Source organism: Oncorhynchus mykiss, chromosome 7 (assembly GCF_057628025.1).
Source record: "Oncorhynchus mykiss isolate SJ-2025 chromosome 7, ASM5762802v1, whole genome shotgun sequence".
Taxonomy (NCBI): Eukaryota; Metazoa; Chordata; class Actinopteri; order Salmoniformes; family Salmonidae; genus Oncorhynchus; species Oncorhynchus mykiss.
In genome coordinates, this window is record NC_143028.1 from 9,527,501 (window position 1) to 9,544,872 (window position 17,372).

At 46.5% G+C, this 17,372-nt stretch overlaps 2 pseudogenes across 1 annotated transcript; both read right to left on the reverse strand.

Annotated features, from left to right (window-relative positions):
- Window positions 1-2,290: 2,290 nt before the first annotated feature.
- LOC149982231 (stonustoxin subunit beta pseudogene) lies at window positions 2,291-2,926 on the reverse strand (annotated as a pseudogene).
- Window positions 2,927-3,108: 182 nt separating this feature from the next.
- Window positions 3,109-5,353, reverse strand: LOC110528762 (protein NLRC3-like; annotated as a pseudogene). The gene is made up of 3 exons (XR_016497479.1): window positions 5,290-5,353; window positions 3,413-5,135; window positions 3,109-3,312 (listed from the first exon to the last, which is right to left on the reverse strand). The product of XR_016497479.1 is annotated as a protein NLRC3-like (transcript).
- Window positions 5,354-17,372: the final 12,019 nt, after the last annotated feature.

Here is a 17,372-nt window from a genome sequence, read left to right on the forward strand (position 1 = left end):
GGCAGGCAGGCAGGTAGTCAGGCAGGTAGTCAGGCAGGCAGGTAGTTAGGTAGGTAGGCGGGTAGGTAGGTAGGTAGGCTGATAGGTAGGTAGGTAGGTGGGTAGTTAGGTAGTCAGATAGGTATATTAGAAGACATATAGAGAGGGAGATCATGTCTTTGATGTATTGATGCTGTCTACTGCTACAGCTTGTTAGGCCTTGGTTAGAGAGGGGCATCACCCAGCTTATCTTAGAGGACATCAGTACAGGCTGGGGGAGGATGCCCTTGGACATGTTCTCATTCCCACAACACTGTATGACTCCCTCTCTAACTGTCTATGTCTAAATTGGTGGAATCTTTACTAATATACATACTATAGATACATACAGATGAATGGTAATAATATAGTAACTACAAGGGAATCCATTGATCATTTACTGGCCATGCACAAATGTGTTGCAACAGCCCCTGTCGTCCATTGTGATCTATAGGAGGTTCTCTGTTACATATCAGTGGGGTAAATACCAGGGAAAATGAGCTTGTGCAGACTGGCCCTCTGAGTCCATGTTTGTGGATGGACCATAATGGATTCTTAAAGCGATGAATGGCTTATAGGCATGACAGCCATGTTTCAGCGGGATGGGCTTATCCACGGCACAGGGCACTAAGGATATTAGGGAATCAGCGTAAAGCGCAGAGGAGACGACGACAGGAATAAAGCCTTGGCTCGCTGGTAAGCCCTCTCCCTCCTCCCTCGCCAGCCAGACCAGCCTGGAAACGTACGTGGTGGAGATGAGGAAGCAAGAAGACTTGGCACACAGCCATATTGCGTGTTCATATCCCCATTACTTGTTGTGTGGTTCATTTTGTGGGCCATAGCCTACAATTAATAAGTGTCACTCAATCTGCCATCATAGTGACTGGAGGTCATCGTTGTCTGTTGTAGCAGTGTCTTTCAGGATGAATGTCTGCTGGAATGCCTTGGTAGTCCATACGGAACAATGACTGGATTGGATGGAAGCCAATTTCCTAATGACTGTGAGTGAGCGAGGTAGCCTATCATAGATCTGCCAACAAGCAACCGGGCATCCATACTATAGGTCCAATATATGAATGTACTTCTCCTTATACCGTATATCTCTTTCAGTCTAACAGTTGGCAAGGTATTTCTTATCTATTTATATATATTTTGAACAAAGTGCAGAAATCCAGATTAATAAAAGGCTGTCATTTAATAAAATACATTACAAAAACAAAGTGTCTGGTTTGAAGTAATTACAACCTAGTGTCATGTTTCACAGTTTACACATGAAGAACTCTCCCCCGCGCGCGCACACACACACACACACACACGAATATCTCCACAACCCAATCTGCTGAGGCTCTCCTGTCCTGTCAGAGTGGGACTGAGGCAGAGGTTTGATTTATGTGGCACCCCTCACCCCCCACTGTGAATTAGAGACCACGGGTCGAACACTATTTTTCTTTGTGAGCAGGGGCATGCTCGCGGCTAAAACCAGGGCAAACACCGTTTATCATTAGCTTAATGACAGCATTCCTTAGGCGAATTAACCACGCCACCATATCGACTGGCACGGGCCGGGAGTCTGCGCCCCTTCACTTTGATTCATCTCCCAGAATTCCCATTCCAACTCTATCAAAGTAATCTCAGTGAAGACACAGCATTGATCCACACACACACACACATACCAAACCAGGTCTGCAGTGTACTTCTTACCTCCTCTTCTAGATGCAGAAATGATCTGGACTTGCATACTACTTAACAGGCCTATGAAGTGATGTTTACCCTTGCCCATTCATGTACTGTAATTCTAGCACCTTACAGTCCGTTCACAAACCTATTGCTGCTCACTGCCTTGTGCCTCAGTCTCTCAATAATATCAAATAAGTCTATGTACCAGAGGAGGCTGATGAGGGGAGGACGGCGGATAATAATGTCTGGAATGGAGTAAACGGAATGGCATTAAGTTATTTGATACCATTCTACTGATTCCTCTCCAGTCATTACCACGAGCCCGTCCTCCCCAGTTTAGGTGCACCAGCCTCCTGTGGTATGTACTATGTCTCCTACTTTAGTAAAATATTGAAAGACGCCAACAGCACCTATGCTTACTGTATCTAAAAGTAGAACGTAAAAAAAAGAACATTCTAGAAACATTTTATTACAAACAATAAGGAAAAGCAATAACAACTAGAGATTTTAAATGGGAGGTTTTTACAGCAGTGATTCTAGTTACACGGTCAGTCAACTTTAGAGATGTACGGTATATTCATGTTTACTTGCTCAGTCAGGTCATGATTAGAGTGAAACATATCCCATCATGTCACCCAGATGTGATTGAACAGGAGTATGACTTCTCTGAAGACTCAGGTGTTCCTCCAGGACACAGGAGGTTATTCTACCTGACACAGGGTCACAGTCCCTGTGTCACCCCTTACATAAAGCCCTGAGTAGACGGAATCAGTGAATGTAGAGTGGAATGTGTGCAGGTGGGTCAGTGTGTCAGAGGAGACGCTGTAGAAGGACAGCGTGGCGGCCGGCCAGTCCAGATACACTCCCACTCTGTTGGAGCGGGGGGAGGGGACAGGTATGTCAGTTCTCGTATAATTGTGCCTGGCAGAGTAACTGTCATAAAAGCTGTTCAGATTCCAGGACTTGTCATTGGCTCCAAGCCGACTGTCAGGACCCTTTCCTCTCCTGCTGATTCCTTTATATGTTACAAGCCCTCCCACTCAACTCTACCTCCCAGTAGCAGCACCCTGTCAGACCCTCTCTACACAGCACCTCAACAGTCCTCAAAACTCTCTGTGTGATCAGAATACGGCTGCTCCCTCCAGGTCCATTCCACCTTCCTGTTCTCCTCAGACAGAGAGAGGGTTCTGTGTGCTGTGTTTGGCTCCAGTGTCAGATGACAGGCATCTAAATGGGGAGGGGGGGGGGGGGGGGGACCTGGATTGAAATATACTGTATTTGGGGGAAAAGCCACTTGGAAAGCATGTATTTGAACATACACAGTATTGTTTACAGGACTTTTGTTTTGCAGTATTGAAACTGAAAGTTAATTCAACTGAAATTAGCCTCTAATCACATGCTGATCTAATGAACCATTATTACTTGTTGAACAAGTACAGGAATACTCACTTCAGTGTCACCAGTTTACATTGTGGACTTTGCAGTCCAGCAGAGAGCAGCTTCACTCCTAAATCCTGCAGGTCGTTGCCACTCAGGTCCAGCTCTTCCAAGTGTGAGGAGATGAGAGCTGTGCCCAGCGCTTTGTAGCATCGGTTTGAGAGGTTACATTGATTCAGCCTAAATAAGATGTTTAAAAATCAACCATTTGAGATTTTACAACATGTTACTTGAGAAGTAGCATAGCAGTAACATAACAGTTAGCATAACAGTTACTCACAGGGCTGTTCTGGAGGCTTTGACTACTGGCAGCATCCTCAGAAGACCCTCCTCTGATCTAAAGTATTTCTTCAGGTCAAACACATCCAGCTCTTCTTCTGAAGTCAGCAACACAAACACCAGAGCTGAAAACAGTGCAGGTGACAGTTTGGCTGCTGAGAGACTTCCTGAGCTCAGGTATCTTTGGATCTCCTTCACTAGAGAATGGTCATTCAGCTCACTCAGACAGTGGAACAGATTGCTGCATCTCTCAGGAGAGGGATTCTTCCTGATCTTCATCTCGATGTACTCAACTATTTCCTCACTGGTCTGTGAGCTGCTTCCTGCCTGTGTCAGTAGGCCTTGTAGGAGAGTCTGATTGGACTCCAGTGAGAGGCCCAGAAGGAAACGGAGGAACAGGTCCAGGTGTCCATTCTTACTCTTTAGGGCCTTGTCCACTGCACTCTTGACTAAGTTCACCATAGGTTGGTGTTTCCACACTTTCTGCAAAAAGGAGTTCTGTTGGACCAGTGGGTTTTTATTTCAGTTTATGAATGTGAGAAACACATAAACAGCAGCAAGACACTCATGGATGCTCAGATGAACAAAGCTGAACACTGTCTTCTGACTGGTCCTCCCCTCCACCTTAAAGATCTAGGTACACAAACCTGAGTACACGGATGCTTTTCTGACTCCAATGCCACACTCTGTCAGGTCTTCCTCATAGAAGATAAGATATCCCTTCTCCAGCTGATGAAATGCCAGCTCTCCAAGTTTGAGGACTATGTTGTCACTTCCTATGGAATTCCCTTTTGCTCTTATCCTGTCTGTCTGACAGAACAGGAAGTGTAAGTATGTCTCGGTCAGGGTTTTGGGCAAATCTCCACTCCCTGCTTCATCCAACAGCTTCTCTAGAACAGCGGCTAAAATCCAACAGAACACTGCTATGTGGCACATGATGTGGAGGCTCCTTGATGACTTGACATGGGTGATGATTCTGCTGGCCAGGTTCTCATCACTCATTTTCTTCCTGAAGTACTCCTTCTGTGGGTCATTGAACCCTTGTACCTCTGTCCACTGGTGGATGTGTTGACGAGGGATCTGATTGGCTGCAGCAGGTCGGGAGGTTATCCAGATGAGAGCAGAGGGGAGGAGCTCTCCTGTGATGAGGTTTGTGATCAGTTGGTCCAGCGAGGCTGGCTTTGTGTCGTCTGTCAGAACCTTACTGTTGAAGTTCAGAGGAAGTTGACTCTCGTCCAGACCATCAAAGATTAACTTTAAAACCTACCCCCCAGGGTCTTCACCGGTCCCATGACACTGAAGAATTGATGAAGACTGCAGTCCTTTTCCCTCATATTAGAATTCATTTGGAAAAAAGGAAGCGGAAAGATGAAATCAATGTCTTGGCTCTCCTTTCCTTCTGCCCAGTCGTGAATAAACTTCTGAACGGAGACAGTCTTTTTCTACACCAACGATGCCCAGTGTAAGCCCTGTTCTGATTGGCTTCTTTTGACCAGGTCGGGGTTTGAAAATGTTGTAGGCTTCAATAGTGGTCTCTCCTGTGGCTGGTGTTCTAGATTCCAGATGTATGACCTCATGCTCATCTCTGACCCCTCCCCAGGCCCCCTCGATCACATGGAGCTCAGTGTAGATCTGGTCTAGGTAGATGGAATCCCCTTCCTTTGACGTCCCCTCGTATATACAGCCGTACTTCTTCTTAAGGTAGGATTTCAGTTTGTCTTGGACTGCAAGAAAAAAACAAAGATCCAGTGAGTTAACTTTTTATATACTGCCATGGTAACGGTATGTGTGTATGTATTGACCTCATTATGACATGTTTTGGTCAGGTTGTTTTGTCAAATGTCTTTTTAGCAACCATAAATGATCTGGTTATCTCACCAGATAACAACCAAAATATGACGTATTTCACATGATGTCTCGATATCGTCATGAAAGAAGACATCTTTACCTGGTTATCTAAGGCACTGCATCTCAGTGCTAGAGGCGTCACTACAGACAACCTGGTTTGATTCCAGACTGTATCACCACCGGCCGTGATTGGGAGGCCCATAGGGCGGCACACAATTGGCCCAGCGTCGTCCGAGTTTGGCCGGTGTAGGTCGTCATTGTAAATAAGAATTTGTTCCTACCTGACTTGCCTAGTTAAATAAAGGTTCAATTAAAAAAATTATCTGGTATACACTGCATTCTGAAAGTATTCAGACCCTTTCCCTTTCTCCACATGTTGTTACATTACAGCCTCATTTTAAAATGTATTAAATAAAACAATTTCCTCAATCTACACACAATAGCTCATACTTGACAAAGCGAAAACAGTTTAGAAATATTTGCAAATGTATTAAAAATAAAAAACAAAAACCTTACATTGAAAACTATTCAGCCCCTTTGCTATGAGACTGGAAATGGGGCTCATGTTAATCCTGTTTGTAACGGAGAGGAGGACCAAAATGCAGCGTGGTTAGTGTTCAACATGTTTAATATAGACGATAACTGAGAACAGTACAACAACAAAAAAATATATACAAAAAAAATTTGAAAACCAAAAAACAGTCCTATCTGGTGCAATGACACAAAGACAGAAGACAACCACCCACAAAACCCAACACAAAACAGGCTATCTAAATATGGTTCCCAATCAGAGACAATGACAAACACCTCCCTCTGATTGAGAACCATATCAGGCCAAACAACAAACCCAACATAAAACACAAAACATAGAATGCCCACTCAGCTCATGTCCTGACCAACACTAAAACAAAGAAAACACAAAAGAACTATGGTCAGAACGTGTTTCCATTGATCATCCTTGTTATGTTTCTACAACTTGATTGGAGTCCACATGTGGTAAATTTAATTGATTGGACATGATTTGGAAAGGCACACACCTGTCTATATCAAGTCACACAGTTAACAGTGCATGTCAGAGAAAAAACCAAGCCATGAGGTCGAAGGAATTGTCTGTAGAGATCCGAGACAGGATTGTGTCGAGGCACAGATCTGGAGAAGGGTACTGAAACATCTGCAGCATTGAAGGTCCCCAAGAACACAGCGGCCTACATCATTCTTAAATGGAAGAAGTTTGGAACCACAAAGAATCTTCCTAGAGCTGGCCGCCCGGCCAAATTGAACAATCAGGGGAGAAGAGCCTTGGTCAGGGAGGTGAACAAGAACCCGATGGTCACTCTGACAGAGTTCCAGAGTTCCTCTGTAGAGATGGGAGAACCTTCCAGCAGGACAACCATCTTTGCAGCACTCTACCAATCAGGCCTTTATGGTAGAGTGGCCAGATGGAAGCCACTTTTCAGTAAAAGGCACATGACAGCCAGTCGCTTGGAGTTTGCCAAAAAAGGCACCAATAGGACTCCCAGACCATGACAAAGAAGATTCTCTGGTCTGATGAAACCAAGATTGAACTCTTTAAAAACGCAAGAGTGGCTTCAGGACAAGTCTCTGAAAATCCTTGAGTGGCCTAGCCAGAACCTGGACTTGAACCCGATCAAACATTTTTGGAGAGACTATATGCAGCAGCGCTCCCCATCCAACCTGACAGAGCTTAAGAGGATCTGCAGAGAATAATGGGAGAAACTCCCCAAATACAAGTGTGCCAAATTTGTAGCGTCATACCCAAGAGAACGTGAGGCTGTAATTGCTGCCAAAGATGTTCGAACAAAGGTTCTGAGTTAAGGGTCTGAATACTTATGTAAATGTAATATCAGTTTAAAATGTTTAATACGTTTGCAAAAAAAATGTTTGCTCTGTCATAACGGGGTGTTGTGTGAATATTGATGAGGGGGGGGGGGAATGATTTAATCTGAATACGTTCTGCACTGTATTTTATCTGGTCTTCTCAAGCAGAACCAGTTTCCTACCAGAATATGACATCATAATGAAGTCACCTGTCCATTGCCATGGAAATTAGGGGTGCTGAAGGTGCTGCAGCTGATACATTTAAATACATTTGGCAAATATATATAATTATGGCTGTACAGAAATAAATAAACAAAATACCAGGCTACACAAGAGAGCATAATCTAGCCACCAAGGAGAAATAGCTTATCTTAAAAAATGTGGCTATTGGTTGCATTCAAGACGAGGTCATTGTTATTGATCTCAGTTTGTCAGTGTGTAGGCTGTGATTTCATGTAAAACGATGTAGAATTGCATTAAAGCCACCCCCACCCGCTGGTCAGCACCTCCAACTCAAAACATTATCTTGCTGCTATTGCCACGTTCACATGCTCGTCAGGACTTCCTTTCTTCTAGTTGTGATGTCGGAAATACGACTGTTTCATTCTTGTGCTTTTTTATTTAACTTTTGTTTAACTTGGCAAGTCAGTTAAGTACAAATTCTTATTTACGATGACGGCCTACACCGGCCAAACCCGGACGACGCTGGGCCATTTGTCCGCCGCCCTATGGGACTCCCACTCACGGCCGGCTGTGATACAGCTAGCTTGATAAGCTAGATAACATTGATAATAATAAAATTAGCAAGCTTGCTTAACATTGACAATATGGTTCAAACTAGATACATTATCCATATTGATGATGTCGTAGTTGAAAAAAATAGATTTATTGTCATCTTTTGGTTGAGAAGGTCAAAGGTCAATCGCCACAACATTTTCTCTGAGTATCCCACTTGTAAGTGCAACATAGAGGGTCGTTCAAGTGAAACTTCCCAGTCGGAACTAGACATTTCTGATTTTTATTTAACTAGGCAAGTCAGTTAAGAACAAATTCTGCCCGCTGGGTACTGTTGTGTTGATTCAAACAGCTTACCTCTGACTTCTAAAACCACTGGAGCACTTGGGGCTGAGAGAGAGAGAGAGAGAGAGACGGAGAGAGAGAGAGAGAGAGAGAGAGAGAGAGAGAGAGACGGAGAGAGAGAGAGAGAGAGAGAGAGAGAGAGAGAGAGAGAGAGAGAGAGAGAGAGAGAGAGAGAGACAGTGCATGTCAGAGCAAAAACCAAGCCATGAGGTCAAAGGAATTGTCCATTGAGCTCCGAGACAGGATTGTGTCGGGGAACAGATCTGGGGAAAGACTGCAGCATTGAAGGTCCCCAAGAACACAGTGGCCTCCATCATTCTTAAATGGAACAAGTTTGGAACCGCCAAGACTCTTCCTAGAGCTGGTCCCCCGGCTAAACTGACCAATGGGGAGAGAAGGGCCTTGGTCAGGGAGGTGACTAAGAACCTGATGGTCACTCTGACAGAGCTCCAGAGTTCCTCTGTGGAGTTGGGAGAACCTTCCAGAAGGACAACCATCTCTACAGCGCTACACCAATCAGGCCTTTACGGTAGAGTGGCCAGACGGAAGCCACTTCTCAGTAAAAAGGAACATGACAGCCCGCTTGCAGTTTGACAAAAGGCACCAAAAGGACTCTGACCATGAGAAACAAGATTTTCTGTTCTGATGAAACCAACATTGAACTCTTTGGCCTGAATGCAAAGTGTCACGTCTGGAGGAAACCTGGCACCATCCCTATGGTGAAGCTGAGGTGGCAGAATCATGCGGTGGGGATGTTTTTCAGAAGCAGGGACTGGGACAATAGTCAGGATCGAGGGAAAGATGAAAGGAGAGAAGTACAGAGAGATCCTTGATGAAAACCTGCTCCAGAGCGCTCAGGACCTCAGACTGGGGCAAAGGTTCACCTTCCAATAGGACAACAAACCTAAGCACACCGCCAAGACAAAGCAGAAGTGGCTTCGGGACAAGTATCTGAATGTCCTTGAGTGGCCCATCCAGAGCACAGACTTGAACCCGATCAAACATCTCTGGAGATAGCTGATAATAGCTGTGCAGCGACACTCCCCTCCTAACCTGGCAGAGCTTGAGAGGATCAGAAACTGCCCAAATACAGGTGTGCCAAGCTTGTAGCGTCATACCCAATAAGACTCGAGGCTGTAATCGCTGCCAAAGGTGCTTCAACAAAGTACTGAGTAAAGGGTCTAAATACTTGTGTAAATGTAATATTGACTTTTTTTATTTGTATACATTTGCAAAAATTTCTAAAAACCTGTTTTTGCATTGTTACTCCTCCTAACCTAACAAAATGTTGAAAAAGTCAAGGGGTCTGAATACTTTCCAAATGCACTATCACTAGCATATTACACACAACCCAACAACTTACAGTAGTGATCATTCATTTATGTCTCCCCTTTGTGTGAAGCTCTGCTCTTCATTCTGCTGTCTGGTGAACTGAAGGGAGAGCCAAGGTACAAAGCGTTTCACTGATCCACCTCCTCCCTGTAGGAACCAGTTGGTCCCCAACATTGTCCCACCACTGTAAGCCTACACATGCTGTAACAGAGAGAAGAATGTTGGGGAATATGTTTGTACCTCAAACAAATAAAATAAAATGAAATGTATTTATATAGCCCTTCTTACATCAGCTGATATCTCAAAGTGCTGTACAGAAACCCAGCCTAAAACCCCAAACAGCAAGCAATGCAGGGGTAGAAGCACAGTGGCTAGGAAAAACTCCCTAGAAAGGCCAAAACCTAGGAAGAAACCTAGAGAGGAACCAGGCTATGAGGGGTGGCCAGTCCTCTTCTGGCTGTGCCGGGTGGAGATTATAACAGAACATGGCCAAGATGTTCAAATGTTCATAAATGACCAGCATGGTCAAATAATAATAATCACAGTAGTTGTCGAGGGTGCAACAGGTCAGCACCTCAGGAGTAAATGTCAGTGGGCTTTTCATAGCCGATCATTGAGAGTATCTCTACCGCTCCTGCTGTCTCTTGAGAGTTGAAAACAGCAGCAGAATTCAAGTGTACACACCCAAAGATACTCACAGTCAGTGGTGGAAAGTACTTGAGTAAAAATACTTTAAAGTACTACTTAAGTCGTTTTTTGGGGAATCTGTACTTTACTACTTATATTGTTGACAACTTTTACTTCACTTCATTCCTAAAGAAAATAATGTACTTTTTACTCCATACATTTTCCCTTACACCCAAAAGTACTAGTTACATTTTGAATGCTTAGCAGGACAGGAAACTGGTCCAATTCACACACTTATGAAGAGAACATCCCTGGTCATCCCTAATGTCTCCAATTTGGAAGACTCACTAAACACAAATGCTTAGTTTAAATGATGTCTGAGTGTTGAAGTGTGCCTCTAGCTATCCGTAAAACAAGAAAATCATGCTGTCTGGTTTGATTAATATAAGGAATTTTAAATTATTTATACTTTAATTTTGATACTTAAGTATATTTTAGCGATTCCATTTACTTTTGATCCTAAGTACATTTTAAACCAAATACTTTTAGACTTTTACTCAAGTAGTATTTTACTGGGTGACTTTCACTTCAGTCATTTTCTATTAAGTTGTCTTTACTTTCAAGTATGACAATTGGGTACTTTTTCCAATCTGCTCACAGTTCACAACTCATTTCCTCATGTCCATCCTTAAGCCCTTCCTCTCCACCAAGTACAAGTTAATTAACTACACAAACACTTCATATAGAGCTAACAAACTGGTTTGATAAAAAGTCAATTTAAAGAAAAACATTGTGAGAGGCACTACCTCCTTTTACCAGTGTCTGTACTGATCCACGTAAGACTTAACACATAACATTAAGTCAATGTTCTCTTACTCAGTCCAGGCGATACTACTGTCCTTTACACTATATAACCCTTACTCCATTCCCTCACTCTGCTCTGTCGTGTGGATTCATTTCTGAAATACTTACTTTATGTCATCTCCGTTTTGAAGATGATATTCTACTCGGTCGTCGTATAATAGATCCTGTGCAACAAATAGTTTTTTTTAACTTTGACCTTACACAACACCAGGAAGCCGCAGTGGAGAGAAGAGTTTCTTAAAAGAAAACATTTGAAAACTAGCAGTGGTGGAAACTCCCTCTGGCCAATGCCTACAACAACCCTATAAGGTTTTAAATCCATGAGGTTTTAAATCCATTATGTTACAGCTGAAGCATAGTGAATACTTTGTATAGCTGTTTGTTATTTACCCCCCCGCCCACACGAAACATTGACCAAAATTAGGAATTCTGTTACGGTGAGTGAATGAGGACCCAAAAGCGAATTAACTTAAACAGAGCTTCTTTAATTACCAAACATAGGTAGGCTCAGACGGACCGGCAGATTCCGACAGGACAAGACAAGGTTACAGCAAACATGACGACAGTCTGGTTCAGGCATGAAACACAACAAACAAGAATCCGACAAGGACAGGAACAAAAACAGAGAGAGATATAGGGGACTAATCAGAGGGAAAAGGGGAACAGGTGGGAGAAGGGGTGACGAGGTAGTCAAGAGGAGACAAGGAACAGCTGGGGGAAAGCGGGGGAGAAAAGGTAACCTAACAACGACCAGCAGAGGGAGACAGGGTGAAGGGAAAGGACAGAGACAAGACACAACATGACAGTACATGACAGTACCCCCCCACTCACCGAGCGCCTCCTGGCGCACTCGAGGAGGAAACCTGGCGGCAACGGAGGAAATCCTCGATCAGCGCACGGTCCAGCACGTCCCGAGAGGGAACCCAACTCCTCTCCTCAGGACCGTACCCCTCCCAATCTACGAGGTACTGGTGACCACGGCCCCGAGGACGCATGTCCAAAATTCTACGGACCCTGTAGATGGGTGCGCCCTCGACAAGGATGGGGGGGGGGGGGGAAGACGAGCGGGGGCGCGAAGGACGGGCTTGATGCAGGAGACATGGAAGACCGGGTGGACGCGACGAAGGTAACGCGGAAGAAGAAGTCGAACTGCGACAGGATTAATGACCCGAGAAATACGGAACAGACCAATGAACCGCGGGGTCAACTTGCGAGAAGCCGTCTTAAGGGGAAGGTTCTGAGTGGAGAGCCAAACTCTCTGACCGCGACAATATCTAGGACTCTTAGTTCTACGCTTATTAGCAGCCCTCACAGTCTGCGTCCTATAACGGCAAAGTGCAGACCTGACCCTCTTCCAGGTGCGCTCGCAACGTTGGACAAAAGCCTGAGCGGAGGGGACGCTGGACTCGGCGAACTGAGATGAGAACAGCGGAGGCTGGTACCCGAGGCTACTCTGAAAAGGAGATAGCCCGGTCGCAGACGAAGGAAGCGAGTTGTGGGCGTATTCTGCCCAGGGGAGCTGTTCTGACCAAGACGCAGGGTTGCGAAAAGAAAGACTGCGTAAGATGCGACCAATAGTCTGATTGGCCCGTTCTGCTTGACCGTTAGACTGGGGGTGAAAGCCGGAAGAGAGACTGACGGAAGCCCCAATCAAACGGCAAAACTCCCTCCAAAATTGAGACGTGAATTGCGGACCTCTGTCCGAAACGACGTCTGACGGAAGGCCATGAATTCTGAAAACATTCTCGATGATGATTTGTGCCGTCTCTTTAGCAGAAGGAAGCTTAGCAAGGGGAATGAAATGAGCCGCCTTAGAGAACCTATCGACAACCGTAAGAATAACAGTCTTCCCCGCTGACGAAGGCAGTCCGGTGACAAAATCTAAGGCGATGTGAGACCACGGTCGAGAGGGAATAGGAAGCGGCCTGAGACGGCCGGCAGGAGGAGAGTTACCGGACTTAGTCTGCGCGCAGACCGAACAAGCAGCCACGAAACGACGCGTGTCATGCTCCCGGGTGGGCCACCAAAAACGCTGGCGAATGGAAGCAAGCGTACCCCGAACGCCAGGGTGGCCGGCTAACTTGGCAGAGTGAGCCCACTGAAGAACGGCCAGACGAGTAGGAACGGGAACGAAAAGAAGGTTCCTAGGACAAGCGCGCGGCGACGGAGTGTGAGTGAGCGCTTGCTTTACCTGCCTCTCAATTCCCCAGACAGTCAACCCGACAACACGCCCCTCAGGGAGAATCCCCTCGGGGTCAGTGGAGGCTACTGAAGAACTGAAGAGACGAGACAAAGCATCAGGCTTGGTGTTCTTAGAGCCCGGACGATAAGAAATCACGAACTCGAAACGAGCGAAAAACAGCGCCCAACGCGCCTGACGCGCATTAAGTCGTTTGGCAGAACGGATGTACTCAAGGTTCCTATGGTCAGTCCAAACGACAAAAGGAACGGTCGCCCCCTCCAACCACTGTCGCCATTCGCCTAGGGCTAACCGGATGGCGAGCAGTTCGCGGTTACCCACATCATAGTTACGTTCCGACGGCGACAGGCGATGAGAAAAATACGCGCATGGGTGGACCTTGTCGTCAGAGAGGGAGCGCTGAGAAAGAATGGCTCCCACGCCCACCTCTGACGCGTCAACCTCGACAACGAACTGTCTAGAGACGTCAGGTGTAACAAGGATAGGAGCGGATGTAAAACGATTCTTGAGGAGATCAAAAGCTCCCTGGGCGGAAACGGACCACTTAAAGCACGTCTTGACAGAAGTAAGGGCTGTGAGAGGAGCTGCCACCTGACCGAAATTACGGATGAAACGACGATAGAAGTTCGCGAAGCCGAGAAAGCGCTGCAGCTCGACGCGTGACTTAGGGACGGGCCAATCAATGACAGCTTGGACCTTAGCGGGATCCATCTTAATGCCTTCAGCGGAAATAACAGAACCGAGAAATGTGACGGAGGAGGCATGAAAAGTGCACTTCTCAGCCTTCACAAAAAGACAATTCTCTAAAAGGCGCTGGAGGACACGTCGAACGTGCTGAACATGAATCTGGAGTGACGGTGAAAAAATCAGGATATCGTCAAGGTAAACGAAAACAAAGATGTTCAGCATGTCTCTCAGGACATCATTGACTAATGCCTGAAAGACAGCTGGAGCGTTAGCGAGGCCGAAAGGAAGAACCCGGTATTCAAAGTGCCCTAACGGAGTGTTAAACGCCGTCTTCCACTCGTCCCCCTCCCTGATGCGCACGAGATGGTAAGCGTTACGAAGGTCCAACTTAGTGAAAAACCTGGCTCCCTGCAGGATCTCAAAGGCTGAAGACATAAGAGGAAGCGGATAACGATTCTTCACTGTTATGTCATTCAGCCCTCGATAATCTATGCAGGGGCGCAGAGACCCGTCCTTCTTCTTGACAAAAAAAAAACCCCGCTCCGGCGGGAGAGGAGGAGGGGACTATGGTACCGGCGTCAAGAGCTACAGACAAATAATCTTCGAGAGCCTTACGTTCGGGAGCCGACAGAGAGTATAGTCTACCCCGGGGGGGGGTGGTTCCCGGAAGGAGATCAATACTACAATCATACGACCGGTGTGGAGGAAGAGAGGTGGCCCTGGACCGACTGAACACCGTGCGCAGATCGTGTTATTCCTCTGGCACCCCTGTCAAATCACCAGGCTCCTCCTGTGAAGAAGAGACAGAGGAAACAGGAGGGATAGCAGACATTAAACATTTCACATGACAAGAGACGTTCCAGGAGAGGATAGAATTACTAGACCAATTAATGGAAGGATTGTGACAAACTAGCCAGGGATGGCCCAAAACAACAGGTGTAAAAGGTGAACGAAAAATTAAAAAAGAAATGGTTTCGCTATGATTACCAGAAACAGTGAGGGTTAAAGGTAGCGTCTCACGCTGAATCCTGGGGAGAGGACTACCATCCAGGGCGAACAAGGCCGTGGGCTCCTTTAACTGTCTGAGAGGAATGTCATGTTCCCGAGCCCAGGTCTCGTCCATAAAACAGCCCTCCGCCCCAGAGTCTATTAAGGCACTGCAGGAAGCTGACGAACCGGTCCAGCGTAGATGGACCGACAAGGTAGTGCAGGATCTTGAAGGAGAGACAGGAGTAGTAGCGCTCACCAGTAGCCCTCCGCTTACTGACGAGCTCTGGCCTTTTACTGGACATGAAGTGACAAAATGACCAGCGGAACCGCAATAGAGACAGAGGCGGTTGGTGATTCTCCGTTCCCTCTCCTTAGTCGAGATGCGGATACCTCCCAGCTGCATGGGCTCAGCACCCGAGCCGGCAGAGGAAGATGGTAGTGATGCGGAGAGGGGGGCGACGGAGAGCGCGAGCTCCTTTCCACGAGCTCGGTGACGAAGATCAACCCGTCGCTCAATGCGAATAGCGAGTTCAATCAAGGAATCCACGCTGGAAGGAACCTCCCGGGAGAGAATCTCATCCTTTACCTCTGCGCGGAGACCCTCCAGAAGATGAGCGAGCAAGGCCGGCTCGTTCCAGCCACTGGAGACAGCAAGAGTGCGAAACTCAATAGAGTAGTCTGTTATGGATCGATTGCCTTGACATAGGGAAGACAGGGCCCTGGAAGCCTCCTCCCCAAAAACAGATCGATCAAAAACCCGTATCATCTCCTCCTTAAAGTCCTGATACTGGTTAGTACACTCAGCCCTTGCCTCCCAGATTGCCGTGCCCCACTCACGAGCCCGTCCAATAAGGAGAGATATGACGTAGGCGACACGAGCAGTGCTCCTGGAGTAAGTGTTGGGCTGGAGAGAAAACACAATATCACACTGGGTGAGGAACGAGCGGCATTCAGTGGGCTCCCCAGAGTAACACGGCGGGTTATTGATTCTGGGCTCCGGAGATTCGAAAGCCCTGGAAGTGGCCGGTGGATCGAGGCGGAGATGGTGAACCTGTTCTGTGAGGTTGGAGACTTGGGTGGCCAGGGTCTCAACGGCATGTCGAGCAGCAGACACTTCCTGCTCGTGTCTGCCTAGCATCGCTCCCTGGATCCCGACGGCTGAGTGGAGAGGATCCGAAGTCGCTGGGTCCATTCTTGGTCGGATTCTTCTGTTACGGTGAGTGAATGAGGACCCAAAAGCGAATTAACTTAAACAGAGCTTCTTTAATTACCAAACATAGGTAGGCTCAGACGGACCGGCAGATTCCGACAGGACAAGACAAGGTTACAGCAAACATGACGACAGTCTGGTTCAGGCATGAAACACAACAAACAAGAATCCGACAAGGACAGGAACAAAAACAGAGAGAGATATAGGGGACTAATCAGAGGGAAAAGGGGAACAGGTGGGAGAAGGGGTGACGAGGTAGTCAAGAGGAGACAAGGAACAGCTGGGGGAAAGCGGGGGAGAAAAGGTAACCTAACAACGACCAGCAGAGGGAGACAGGGTGAAGGGAAAGGACAGAGACAAGACACAACATGACAGTACATGACAAATTCTACCCTCATATCGCATAATAATGAATAATAATAAAATCACATTTGTTATAAGCTTTTCAGGGAAGCTAGAAACCATTATACACAGGCAGTTAGAAAAGCCAAGGCTAGCTTTTTCAAGCAGAAATTTGCTTCCTGCAACACAAACTCAAAAAAGTTCTGGGACACTGTAAAGTCCATGGAGAATAAGAACAAATCCTCCCAGCTGCCCACTGCACTGAAGATAGGAAACACTGTCACCACAGATAAATCCACTATAATTGAGAATTTCAATAAGCATTTTTCTACGGTTGGCCATGCTTTCCACCTGGCTACCCCTACCCCGGTCAACAGCACTGCACCCCCCACAGCAACTCGCCAAAGCCTTCCCCATTTCTCCTTCTCCCAAATCCAGTCAGCTGATCTTCTGAAAGAGCTGCAAAATCTGGACCCCTACAAATCCAGCCAGGCTAGACCCTTTCTTTCTAAAACTATCTGCCGAAAATGTTGCCACCCCTATTACTAGCCTGTTCAACCTCTCTTTCGTGTCGTCTGAGATTCCCAAAGATTGGAAAGCAACTGCGGTCATCCCCCTCTTCAAAGGGGGGGACACTCTTGACCCAAACTGCTACAGACCTATATCTATCTTACCCTGCCTTTCTAAGGTCTTTGAAAGCCAAGTCAACAAACAGATTACCAACCATTTCGAATCTCACCATATACCTCTCTGCTATGCAATCTGGTTTCAGAGCTGGTCATGGGTGCACCTCAGCCACGCTCAAGGTCCTAAACGATATCTTAACCGCCATCGATAAGAAACATTACTGTGCAGCCGTATTCATTGATCTGGCCAAGGCTTTCGACTCTGTCAATCACCACATCCTCATCGGCAGACTCGACAGCCTTGGTTTCTCAAATT